At 44.9% G+C, this 14,259-nt stretch overlaps 1 protein-coding gene across 1 annotated transcript in view; it reads right to left on the bottom strand.

Annotated features, from left to right (window-relative positions):
- hs6st1a (heparan sulfate 6-O-sulfotransferase 1a) overlaps positions 1-14,259 on the bottom strand; it is a 60,110-nt gene that overhangs the window by 26,297 nt on the left and 19,554 nt on the right. The window lies entirely within an intron of this gene.

Below are 14,259 nucleotides of genomic sequence, written 5' to 3'. Positions count from 1 at the left end.
TAGCCCCCTTTGTTTCAGATAACGCACAGCAGTTGTTTTTGCTGCTATATGAAAAGTGCTGCTTGTAGAGTTTCCACTCAGCTTCTTCGCAATCCACTTTAACAAAACACAGCCACTCTGTTGACTCGTTTGACATGGTGCCACTTAGTTTGGAGCCAACTCAGAGTAAGCATTAAATAAGTTAGACCCAGCGGTCTCCATTAGGTTGGGTGAGCTCAAAGTTACCAAAAGCACGGGGGTGTTTTTGAAAAGCTGTTGATGTTGTGCTTTTCACCATATAAAAGTAACACCACTGATTGTCTCAATAATACGTATTGAGTTGGATTAGTGCATATCAACCAACCAATCAATCAGCTAACCCTGAGTCTGCAACCCTATTTATGAAGGTCCTTTTATAACGCCTTTTTTTATGTTGTAATAACATCAAACTCATCAAGCTACCTACTAAAAATGTAGGACCATGACAGTAAATAGGGGTCACAAGCATTCAGTTGGCCAGATCTATGTGGAAAAAAGCTGCAGACTGCACCGTACAGCGGGTTGGGCATTTATTCATAACAGCTATGTCCTGTGTTTTGGAGCGGATATTAGTCAATGGAATGTCTACATAACAGTAATAGTATCAGTGTGTGAAAGTGTGTGCGCGAATGTGCGGCAGCACATCCTACCCTCACCAATACGAACAATGCGAGAGTTTGTCTTGTTGGAAAGATATTAGAGACTGTGTGGGAGGCTGATATGTAATTATCCTCATGTGCCCAGCCAGAAGAAACATGTAGAGACGAGCACACGAGCGCACTGATAAAGGGGAGAATCAGGGTGAATCCAAGAGAATCCCAAACATATCCTTGGATCAGATGCTGTGGTGACGGTGTTGGGAAGTGGAACGAGGAAAAATAAGAAGCCAGACTAGGCGACTGGAGGTCCCGGTTAGTGATTCCGTGTTAATGTGCTGGTTACAAGAGAGTATATTAAAAATCACAAGAGACCATGTGCCAAGGGAACAATATACTATGCAAATAAAGCTCCTCCATATGGTGAGTCAACTGAGCACTAAACACACACGTCTGCGCTGACGAGCCAAGTGCTTTCCCTCATTTTCATGCTAAATCTGCAAAGCCTTGTAACTGCTATCCCTGCTCAGCCTGCGACGGAGAAAAGTGAAAGAGACGAGAGGAACACAGAATGAGAGGAGAGGACAAGAGATGATAGGGAGGGAAGCAGCAGACGCTCAATAGAGGAAAATAGGAAAAACTAGCCAATCTTGTCTTCTGCTGCTCCTGATTAGCATTCAGCAGGAACTGGAGGAAACAGTTAGCAGTCTGGCCCTTATCAGAGTCTGCCTGCATACCTCCCACACTGGGTCACCACGCTGAAAGCTCACCATGTCTTTTTCCCGTGTCTTCCCACTGACTATTATCTGTTAATCCGCCCACATTGGTTCATCCCAGACTAACAGGAAACATTACCAACTGCTGAGATCAACCTCAAGGCACACAGCGAAAACTAATCACTCCAAAAGCCCGCTGGATAAGTATGTTCGTCTGGCCTGCATCGTGTTGTCTCGCCTAACAGTGAGGCCGATCTACCTACACAATGCTTTGGACGGTGATCTGGAGCTTTCACAACCTGTCCCCGGGAGAGCAGTGACAGGACAGAGGGATAAGAACGAAACAGGAGAGATTGGAGGAGTAAAATATAGACTTCTGTAAAGGTCAGACACGGTTCGGCGTACCAGAGAGATGGTGCTGTAGCAGAGGGATTCTACCAACCCTGTACTTTATTTTGTAGCATTTAACCTCCTGTGTACAAGCAGCAGCTGGCAGGAGCGTCAAACTCACAAACATAAATCCTTGTAAAAAGTAAATAAAACCATCTGTAAGGGTTGGAGGCAAGCGAGCTCCACAGCTGGGGGTTAAGTTATCCCTTAAACTTTCCCCTTTCCACTGGAATGTGTGTCTGTGTGTGTGGAAGTGTCTGATGCACGTGCGTTCAGAGAAAAAGGTAAGCAGTGATGGAATGATGATCCTGTGATTTCCCCCGAGGCCACATCTGCCTCCGCTAAGCAGGCCGCCCCTAAAAAGCCTCATCCGACATTCCTGGAGCATTCCACTAGCATTCATCAGCCGCTCCAAGACCTCTTCACAAAGCCCCCACACACCCCTGCTGTGTGTACCTCTCTCCCTCCACTTCCACAAAGTTCCCTGAAGCTGGATCCAGAAATGTCCAGAATGTCTGCTGTGAGATTTGCCAGAGCCAGAGCGCGATCCCGCCCTCCCTCCCTGCAGCACCGGGGTCATTGTTCATCCCTCTCTGCTCATTTCTTATCCATCGCTCACTCCATCTCTTTTCTCCACCTCTGCAGGGATTTGCGGCTCTCTAATAGAGGCATCTACCATGTCCCACTAACTGCTGGAACAGCTGGAGCTGGGATGCATGCAGTGAGCTGCCCATAATGTGCGTGTATGTGTGCAGCGGGGTGCGTGTGTGTGTGTGTGTGTGTGTGTGTGTGTGTGTGTGTGAGACAGGGTGTGCACAGACGAACATCTGTGCCGAGAGGAGCAATGGGAAATAATGTTGCAAGCTCCAAGCTTGGAATATCTGTCACTCTTTGACATATCAACGCGCCCAACTGCATCCACACACAAGCACGCACAGCTGAGGATTGCGCCGCTCACGCCTACACACACCAAATGCTAAAGCGGCTGTTTTTCTTTTTTCCTTTTTTTAAATCAGGTGTCATAAATCACCCATCTTCTAATTGTCGCCGACTTCCTTGTTCTCTGACAATCTGCTCCCTGACAACCAGCCCATATAACTGATAAACGGTACCCAGGACTTTCGTCGTCCAGGGTAACCGGGACGTTTATCAGGGGCCTCCATCCCTCTTGGATAGGATCCTGCTTGGCAAAGCACTGAAAGTTTGATAAGGTGAAGGTGGGCATGAAGCTCCATATTTAGCCACTGCTGTCAGGCTCTGATTTAGCACCGCAGGTAATTGCACAGAGTCACAACGAAGCAGGCGGGAAGTAACTTGGGGGCGTAGGCAAGGACGAGCATGGGGGAGGTTAAATTATGCTGAATAGCACTGCAGTGATATCCCCATTGCTGTTGAAACAATGCCTCGCCGCCAACTACTTTTCATTGAGACAGCAGCATTAAAGCAAGAATAATGGATCCTTACAGGAACCTCGGCTCGATAGTTGGAGAAACAAAGCTCTCATTGTAATCTCAGGCTCTCTCCCTCCTCTCGTGCATTCATCCCAGCGTTAATCCTTTTCACATTACCCTGACTCTACTGTAGGCCATTAGATGAAGAGAATTACAATTCTACTGTAGGTTTCTAATCTCACCCCCTCCTCCCTATTCTCCTCCCATGTTCAATCAGCTCCTGGCAGCAGTAAAAAAAAAGATCTGTAAAGAAGTTAAAGACATACATCACAGGCATTCACAGCTGTTCACAAGAAACAAACTCGCAGCTGTATCTTATATCAAACAGTACCACATCACAGCGTGCTCTATTATTTTGAAGCTTGACACACTGACATTTGCAGGAATGCAAACATTTTAGGTTACGGAAGCAGCTACTGAGGGGAAAAAGGGGAAAAAAGCAACCCGAAGGTGTATTTTGTCTTTGAAAATAATGTCGGTGAAATTTGAAACCAGCGCGGATAGAAAAATCAGCACCTATCCAATGACAACGGGGAAGACTGTCTGCTTATGACTTCCTTGTGATACGGGTAAAGTAAAATTTAATTTCTTTTCAACCTCCAAATAAGCAAATCAACTTCATGGTGCACAGAATATACAGCAGCAGTTTAAAAATACATACACTAATATGGTTAAAAACTGGGCAACCTTTAGATATTTCTGAGACTATTTCAAGCATGTTTTTTTTTTTTTTTTAATACCCTAGTACAAAACTCCGGCTTTATCAACTGCTGCCAACTTTTAGAGTTGCTCGCCGACTGCTCACAGCTAAGAGATCTTCTAATATATTACCAAGAAGTACAAATGGTAGTTATGACTGTGACTTTATTTCATGTGAGATTTAATAGAGACACTACTGAGTTAAGGCTCCATTTGCACGGTCACTGTCAAGGCAAAATAAAATATCAAACTAAGGCTTAAAAAACACGACGAAAACAAATCTTTCTAATCAATTGCAAAAACAAGCTGTGCCGCTGAAAACTCTTTAAAACTCAAATCACATCAATACTCACATAGTGTGAAGTCTTCACATTCTGAGAAAATCTCAACGTGATTGAATCGATTGTTCCTCGAAACGTCACACGTGAGCGCACGAAGTACGCGTGGTGGACAGTCTGACTGCGGGGATAAGAAGAAGTGACCACAGGCAGAAAACTACAGGATGCCATTGACAACAGATTCATACCCATCTGACTGGAACTAGGCCTGTAGTGGAAAGAGGTCAGCTGGAAAAATAGATGGGTGACCGTGATGTAAAAGCACCTTTTCGGCTCCAAATGGCTTCGGTGGTGATTATTGTAATCGATCAAATGGGATTTCAATCACCTACATGATAAAAAGCCTCAGACTCAATTTTCAAGTGTTTTTTCAAGGATTCAGTGTTTTGTTTTTCCCAGTTCGGGGACAGAAAAAAAAAAAACAACAAAAAAACAAAGAGACCTAATATGATGTATTCCAGTTTAGACATGTTCACACATGAACTTGGAACAATTTCAAGAGTATCAGGATGGGATATTTCTGTCCGTTTCTATTCTCACATATAGCACACAGCAAGAAATAGTGCTGCCCACACTGCTGGTGCAGGAGGGAACACACATGACGCCTACTCGCAAGTGGTAAATCCACTGGAATATTTGCCGGTTTGCACATCAGCACAACAGAACATCACATGGACTTTGCAATAGGAAGCTGGCAGGCCGGAGACCAGTTTATGCCTGACTGGGCCGGACAGCTGCGCTCTGATATGAACCCGTGTTGGGAAATGTGCAGAATTTCTTTCGAGCCCCCAAAAATCGACCTAATTGGAATTAAACTAAATAAATTAAATTCTTATCTTGTCCTAGAAAGAACAAAAATATTGAAGAGTATTTAAGGGAAAAAAAAAAAACAGTGTGGCGAGAGGAAATAGCTGCTCGGAGATTCATTTTGGTGAGACGTTTTTTTGCTTCATTAATGGGGAGCTGATGTCAGCAAGGACTCTGTTGGGAAATGGAAGAGAGCAACATAATTCAAATTCGAATCAATCACCGAGCTGCAAGGACACCTCGGCTCTAGCAGCAGACAATTCGTCTGAGAATTCCGGCTCGCTTGTCTACACTGGATGGCCACATTGCTAATCACCCCTGCAGGAAACATTTTAAAAAGCTCAAAACTATCGTGCAGCCTGGAGCCTTTTAGCCACCAGCATCCATTATGTGATTATTAGGGTATTCACAATTCTCCAGGGGCAACGGAGGGGCTGCCAGGTACGGCCTTAACACAGAAATGTTGTGATGTGTGATACCAACAGGTACCTGGAGGGTCTGCAAGTGCTTCACACAAGGACACTCCATCCACATCAGTGCTTCCTTTCCCGGGGGAATATGGAAACAGACCTTCCAGCTGGAGGACAGTCTTCCCATTTATTATGTGAGTGGGCATTTATGCTTTACTGGATAGCCTCTGTATAGGACAGGGCAGGATTTATTAATCTCCTCTGTGTTTTGGATTCCCGTTTAGTGTGTAAAGACTGGGAAAATAAGAGCCCTAGCTAGTATACAGATATAACTGATGAGCCAGTGCAAACCTCTCTCATTAGTCCGCAACCTCAAACTATTAGGCAATTAATTTATTAACCATTACATTACACATTCAGCATTATACACATATTAGCTACTAGATTATCATAAAAAAATCATTATTTTCTTTTCTCTGTTCATTAATCGTTTTGGTTTGGAACTTTTCAAATGACGCAAGACTTAAATATCTAGAATTTGAGTAAATTGCTATGGATTTTTCTCACATTTACAGCTCCAAAGTTTTACTGTTGGAGGAAACAACTGGCTGGATTATCTGACGATGAAAATGACGGTTATTACTTACATCTGTAAACAGGGGGGGAGGCTTGTGTCCTATTGTGGCTGAGTGCTTTCAAACAGAAAATGAAAAGCAGGTTTGCTACTGTGCATCATGTGCAGACTCATTTGCTCCTCTTCCACACAAGTAACTTCGAACAAACATCCCCGTAGACTCTTAACTGACAGAGAAGTCTAAGATGGCGTAATAATGTGTTGTTTATTATTTTATCCGCCTCCCTCCCCGTAGCAACACTCCCAAACGTATATAAAGGAATTTGTCGGCTTCCTCTCTCTGCTCCACTGGTCATCCTTTCAGCATTCAGCTGGGACAGCTAATCAAATTTCATGTTGGGCAGGAAAGGAATTTTCTATGAAAAGCTGCAGTGTTGTTAAAAAAAAAAAAGAAAAAAAAATGTTTGCCACATTATCCTCCGTTTATAGATTTGTTATTCCATTTATCAGTTTTGTTGTCTCTTCTATTCAGCATCAACACGAACCACTCGATATGAGTGAGTGTGCCTCCACAGATAAAACCTGAGCCTTACGGATTTATCTATTCTGACCCGCAGGGCTTTCCAAGCAAGGATAATGCTGGTGTTTAGCAAATCACCACCACGTTCCCCCCATCTCGTCTCTGCTAGCATATAAACACAGTCAGCATAAATGAAATATGGGCTCATTTTCTCACCTTAAAGGAGAAACGGTTAGCCGCCATTCACTTTCATATAGTATAAAAAAAAACAGCTTATTTGTCTCAGCCAGGTGGTCAGTGAGAGCAAACATGACGTTTTAATTTGCTTTTACCTGCGCTGGGTTATTCCAGCGAGCCTGGCCTCAGACGACTGCTGCATTACATTACTCTGCTTACTGTCAGCAGACTGAAACTGACAGGAAGACAGAAGCCTCTGCCAGGAAACAGTCTTAAAAGAGCATGATAGGATCTTACAAAGCATTAGATTCGTGTTTTGCCATTACAGATGTCCTCATAGAGTTATTTGAACTGGAACGCCTTTCTTTTACTTGAGTATATCTTTTATGTTCATTACAGCCAGCCTGCTATTTATTGCGTTCTCAGGGCCTAAACACCAATAGGTCCTGTTATTTTTTGTTACTTTTTATGTGTAACATTGTTGTTATTGGAGGATCGTGGCATGGAAACTGGTATTTGTAGTGGTGCTAGTACTGTGATCATTTGTGGGAATGTACCTTGATACCACTGCTCTTGACTGACTGATTCTCATCCCTGTTACTTACAGTCAATTATTAACTGCCAGATTTTCACTTCTCGCTAAAAGAGTTTTGGAAAAAAACACAAGCAACACACCGACCGATACGCGGGATAAAACTCAGTTCAGCATTTATCCCTTAACAGTGTTAACATTTGCTGCAGCAAAATATACTACAGTACATATTGACTCAACTGAGATTCATTGCACTCGCTGTTGGAAAAATAAAAATCCCCCAAAAGCCTTTCTGCTACCTGTAGCTCTTTCCGGCTCCCTGAAACACGTAAGCACAGAGTGAGCAGGGCCTGATCTGGTCTAATCCAGTCCCTCGCCAACCCACCATGCAGTGGAGGTCAAGGACACCCCAACGCAACCTCCACCTGTCAGCGCAGGTTGGCAGGGGAGGGATTATGGTGAGACGCAGGAGACAGATTAAAGGGCGCCACAAACAGAGATCTGGGGTGTCAATCTGCTGGGCGGCAGGGGATCGTCCACACTGGTGAACCAAACTATCCCCAACAGTCACGTATGCACCAACAGGGTGAGGCTCAAACAAATGCTTCCTCCTCTTCTCTGCAACATCAAACACCCCAGCATCACCACGACTAGAATCACAGAGCAGTGCTGACACAAATTCTATCTTAGCTTTTATGTGCTGCAGGTTGCAGGCACTGCACCAAGCAATAAACGGTGGGGGCCTGGGTGTGGAGTGGGGCTCTGAGGCCTTTAAGCACAGAGCCTGAGGAGCTGAGGCATAGAAAATCAACCCCAACTTCGGAACCATTTTGCACTCTTAGCGGCGAGCTTCCACATTATTTTGTTTCAGTCTGATTCCGGCTGCGTCCTTGCATATTCTTTTCCCGCAGTCGTGCTTTTAATTTGCGTCAAGCAGTTCCATCTCATTATACTATTATTCTTAATGGCTTCCCTTCCTCACTGCTTTGTAAAGCTCTTAACTGTGTTTTGAATGTAGTCGCAAATGTGAAGTTTACTGTGATTCAAATCGCGCCGTTGCTCAAGCAGCTGTCTAAATTAGAATTCATGAATATAAGAGGAAACATTTCATTTCACCTCTGCCGTTATCTGACAGCTTAACCCAGAAAAAGAGCACAATCGGTGGCAGGTAACGCCGCGTAAACGGAGGTTGTTATAAGGGAAAGCATTTCATTGTAACAACTTTCACTATAAGGTGACTCCGCGTCCAAGTGCTGACATCAGTGGAAAATGTGCACCGTGCACACACGCTTATAATTTGCCTCTCGGCGAATGTGAAGTTGTTGCTGTTGGAAACTGTTTAAGTTAAACACACAGAGGAGAGCGAAATCCAGATGAGCTAATAATGCTCTCTGAAAAACACCCACATGTGAATGAGCGAGTGTATTTACTTACACGCTGTAAATACTCACGGCCACACACGTTCATGAACTCCCTTCGGTAAACACGCGTGAACACACTTGCGCACGAACGCACACGCCCCCAGACTGACCGCCCCGGACGCACACTCATACCGCGCCGTGGCCTTATCGTCTAAGATGTCCAGCTTTCAACAGGCCCTCATATTCTCCTCCTCTCCGTTTGTGCTTCTCCTCCGTCTCCCTCCCACTGTTTGCAACCATTCAGAAAAGCAAAATGTGAAAAACACGCTCGCCTCCAAACACTGATTTAATTAGCTGATTTAATTAACTGATTACCAAACTTCTATCTCAATGCTACAAACAGCAGCCAGCATTATTAATCATTATAGCAATACTGTCGCACTTCCCACTCACTGCTGAAGCTGTTGCACCGAAGGAAAAGGGACAGCTGCCCTACTTACACACTCCACGTATACACACTTAACAATCAAACCACTGTAAAATTCACATGCATCCACTATGATATGAGCCGAGTGAACATGTGCACCATCATGCACGCACGCAGACGTCGCACTTTGGTTCAGAAACGGTCCCAGTGGTACCCATGCCCTGTCGCTTCAGCTCTCTTGCTGTGATTAACTCTGTGAAGGTGTGCGTGTGTGTGCATCCAAGTCCCAAGTTACTGTCTGTTGTCCTTCGAACAAAGGAGAGAGGAGAGAGTCCCAGTTAAATTAGCAAGTTTCATTCCATCAATGGTCATCATTATTTCATGGGGTCTTGAATATTTTATACACTGTGAGCCTGTGTGTGTTTGTGTGCACGTATGTGAGAAGTTATATATGTGTGTAAAAGCATGCCTACGTCTTGTGTGTGTGTGCATATGTTTATGATTTTCTAGCTCTACGTACTACAAATGCCGGTATGTTAGTGTGTGTGTGTTTGTGTGCATGCTGGGACATTAAGTATTAACTGGGCTGGGGGGCTCAGAGATGAACGTCCGGGTCTTCTACCATCCCATCATGCTCCACTGCTCTCCTGTCTCGCCTTTCCAGGATAGGAGCCTGGGGAGCTGTCAAAACTCACTGCACTATGTGTGTGTGTGAGAGAGACAGTGTGCGTGTGTGTGTGTGAGCACATTGTCTGGGAATGGGAGGCGACTCATGCAAAACCCGGATGAGTTAATAATGCTGTTTGAGAGTAACTCTTCAAAAGCCCGCACACACACACTCAGACATGCTCGTGAACACACATGCTGAGGCACGCGCACACACACGAACTAAAAAACAGCTGCACACGGGACTTCTGCCTCGCACCCTCCCTCCCAGCTTGACATGTTCCTGTCTGTCCCCTCCTATTCCCTCGCCTTTTCGGTTCACGGGCGCCAGAAATAAAAAAAAAAGAAATGTGGAAAACACAGAAAAATAAAACCAGATTGAGGAGAGAGACAAGGGAGACGAATAAAAGCGCCTGTTTCGACGGAGCGATGACACGAAGCAGGTGTCGCCGGTTAATTTCTCGACTGTCACACCCCTCCCCTTTCTTTTCTCTCAATATCACTTTTTTACCTCAGCGCAGCCTCTGTTCCTCCTCAGTCCTTCTCTTCCCCACCCCCTATCTGGGTCATCCTTTCTTCTGCTTCCCTGCGGGCGTACAGTAGGTACAGAACAAGGCAAGAAGAAAAATAAATAAATAACAGAAAATAAGACTAAGAGAGAGAGAGAAAAAAAAGCTTCTGACAAATATCAGCAGAGGAGAGTCCAGCACCACCACCCCCTCTCCAAAAGTCTCCACCGCTCCCATCACCGACTGTTCTTTTACAAACTCCACATGCCGAGACAATTAAATATCTCTGAGCCTGTGTTCTGATTGCCAGCCCGGGGAGTGAAGCAACAGACTCTACAGGCTGGCGTATTTGTGATGGAAGCTACTTTGTTTTGGCTGTTTTTGTTGGCCTTCTGGTTAGTTATAAAAATAAAAAAATACCCCAAAAACTGAGAAATAGAAAAAAAGAAGAAAAGAAAAAAAAGGAGAGGATGAAGCAAAGCTTGGTGATTTTTTTTTTCACCAAAGAAGAAAATACTGCAGTGCTGCCTGATGCACCAGTGACCAAGGAGACACACACACACACACACACACACACACACACACACACACACACACACACACACACACACTGAAGTGAGGTGCTCAGCTAGACTTTTGGTTGTAAAACTGAAGACCAGGGGAAAGGTGGGGAGAGAGTGAGAGAGAGACAAAAGAAAATGAATTGGACACAAGAGACGAGTGAGCGGTGGAACGTGGAGAAACACCTTTGCCGACTACACTAGAGTGCACCAGAGCAACACACACACACACACACACACACACTCACAGAGGTCCGCACAGGTGCTGTTTCTGGGCTGGGTTTGGCTGCAAAGAAGAGATAAGGGACCGGAGAAAGAGGAGGGCTGAGGGGGAAAAAAAAAAAGAAAACTGAAAAGAAAATGGGGAGAATACAGAACGATGGGAAATTAGAGAAGAGGTGCTTCAGAGGCGAGGGAGATCACAAGAGACAGCTCAGGGAAAACAACATCCTGCAGGTGATGAGACAGCAGCGCGCACACTTACGCGCGCAGACTACACAATGTTCACACTTATAAAGAAATCACACAAATACAAACGGGTCCTACAGGCGGTGTGAATGGAAGAAAGGAAAAGGGCCAATCCCATTTGGGAGAGCTGAAACGTCCCAACAGGAGGACGACGCGCACGCACAAACACGCCGCGAAGGAGAACAAACACAGACGCAAAGACCTTCAGCGCTTCAAAGTCGAGTTAACATTTAACAAGTAAATCAACACACGTGGACCTTGTGTGTGCGCGAGTGTGACCTGCGATTGCAAACGCATGTGTGGGTCTGTGTCTGCGTGTGTGTGTGTGTGTGTGTGTGTGTGTGTGAGTAAAGCCACAAGGGCAGTGCAAATTGTTTGATTAGCAAACTCGCCCGATGCAACTTTGAGTCTTGTGACAACTGATCTGATTTACATAAACACACAAAAGAGGTCAGATGAAAAGGTCTTACCTGCTCAGGAAGAGGCCACGAGGAGGAGGAGGAGGAGGAGGAGCCATGGAAGAAAAACACAAAAAACAAAAGAGAGAGTGGTAAATAATGACTTGTGCTGACATAAAGGTGGAACAAAGTGTCCTAACACAGTGACACTGTGTCAACAGTGAGTGAACCACAGAAAATCCCCATAGCAATCACACAGTCTGAAATCAATAGTTCAAAATGCCACTCCTTGGCTCATTTATAGGACGCAGAAGAATTAATCTGACGCGCTGACAAGTGAGGGAAAAAATGAACACCCCGAGTGGCAGAGCGGCACAGAAAGATAGACAGGTAGGAAGGCCAGTTGGAGGGACAAAGTGATAGGTGGGTGACCTATTTATTTGACAAAAGGAGTGACAGGCACGAGGGCAAACCGACAGGTAGACAGATGCATAAATTGGAAAGAGACAGAGTGAGATGGACAAGTAGACATATAGACACGACTTAGAGTGTGCCAAAAGCAGGGAGCCTGTGCAGCCACGGGGACAGGAAGGCTTGACACCTCATTATAAATGAATGAGAGATGCGTGCCCAAAGAGGCTGACGCTGGGGGGGACAAACACACAAACATGGTGAGAAATCTCCTCCCTGGAGCTGGCAACCAGATGGACAGGTAGAAAAGCGGGTGGTGGGGAGGAGGAAGGTAGAAGGGAGGAAGGAAGTAGTAGCAGAGGAGCCAGTTTGCTTTGGTCTTCCTCCAGTTCTTCTGCTGGCGTTGGCCAAAGCTTCAGAAGACGGTCCAACTCGGACACAGGCCCTCGCTCACAAGCAGGTATGTTCAGATGGAGTTAAACAGAAGGACGGTGAAATTAGGATAGATGGTGACAAATGGAGAGAAAGTGTGAAAACAGAAGAGGGAGCAGGCGATGATGCGTGTGTGTGTGTGTGTGCCTGTGTGTGCCAGTGCCTGAAATAAGCCTGATGGCAGCTGTCGGCTTCTGAGGAAAGGAAGAGGGAGAAGAGAAGCAAGGCGAGAGGAAGAGATGATGGAGTGAGCGGTTAAGATAAGAACAGACAGAAAGAAAAATACAGAAAATCACCTGATAGATAAGCATGCGATTACACACCAAGAGAGAGGGGAGAAAGATCAGGATGCAGAGGACGCCCATTCCTTTCAACATATCCGCAGCATGTCAGATACCATATGCGAACGTCTTGCTTCATGCGAACACGCGACAGTCACTTTCGCCTCAGAGTTGAGTTAATTAAAACGAAGCGTGGCGAAGCTGACAGCCTTCGTGTCTGTGGTCATACATATGTAGTAATGGATGGAGATGCCACGTTACTACCACGCTAACGCACGCACAGATCACTGGGTACAAGAGCGGGGAACGAACCCCAATACAGTGACAGTCGGAGACACGAGGATTCAAAGAGAGGAGAGTGGCTGGGTTTGAAGGAGCTAATAAGGAATTTCCTTTTCCTCATCTTTTGTTCCATCTTGGCTTATTTTATTTTTTCTTATAGTTTTAGCCAAATTTTCCATCATTTATACAACAACAGCTCTGGGCACACTAATAGCTTATCTAAAAACATGTATTAAAATAAATCCACCTAAAAGGGAAAGCAATGAAAGTGCTGGTAGCGTTCTCCCATTTCCATGACAGACAGCAAAATGCACTTGAACGCCAAACAAACAAAAGAAAAAGTTACTGAACCCCAGGGAATTAAATCCATTTCATCTATTATGCTTATTTTCTGTTAGATGCATAATTTGGGGAACTGGCAGAATAAAGACGAGCTAATGTTCTTATGTGCACCTCTGTTTAACAAGCATCTATCAACAGGCTAACAATAATTCACCAGTTACCAGAACAAAACACTGAGTCCCTACCTAATATAAGGTAACTCCCGCCACGGCCACCCAGTATAATCCATCCTCCTTGCAAAGAAAGTTGGTAAAATACATCCTGTTATTCCTCTCTTGCCGATTGAATACTCGGCTCTTTATTTTACATCTGTGTCTGCAAGTGGACTCTTTAGCTAAAATGACTGATCTCAACTAGGATAATAATGACGACTTTAGCGTAATGCCTTGTATTACTACGCTATTAGTACGCTATTATAGACTTTTTTAGCAGCACAGCAGATAGTTCGACTTGTCACAGTGGGGAAAGCACAGGTACTAACGATGGCTCAGGTCTGTTAAGTGTCCCAGTAAGCCATAACAGTGAATCCGTCTACAAGGATTTCCTGTATGCAGTATGGATCCATCATTAATACATCTGTGCTGTCCCTACTGTGACAAGTGCAGAGCGTATGAAAAATCGACGTAGCTTCCCGGTCTGAAAAGTGAAGCCAATGCAGATGTGCATGGAACCTGCACTATGAAATCCATTTTCAACACAAAACTGGTGACAGGTTGGATAAAGCAGCTAAACACTGAGAAAAAATGTAAGTTTGCTTTGCTTTATAGCTTTATCGGGCTCCGGAGGTAGAGCAGGTCATCCAACTGGAAGGTTCGTAGTTCAATCCATGGCTGCTCCATTCAGCATGCCAAAGTATCCTTTGGGCACGAAACTGATACATTCACCGGAGTGCAA

This window comes from Perissodus microlepis, chromosome 19 (assembly GCF_051167445.1).
Source record: "Perissodus microlepis isolate ML-2025 ecotype Zambia chromosome 19, ASM5116744v1, whole genome shotgun sequence".
Classification (NCBI taxonomy): domain Eukaryota; kingdom Metazoa; phylum Chordata; class Actinopteri; order Cichliformes; family Cichlidae; genus Perissodus; species Perissodus microlepis.
This window is presented reverse-complemented; position numbering and strand designations above follow the sequence as displayed.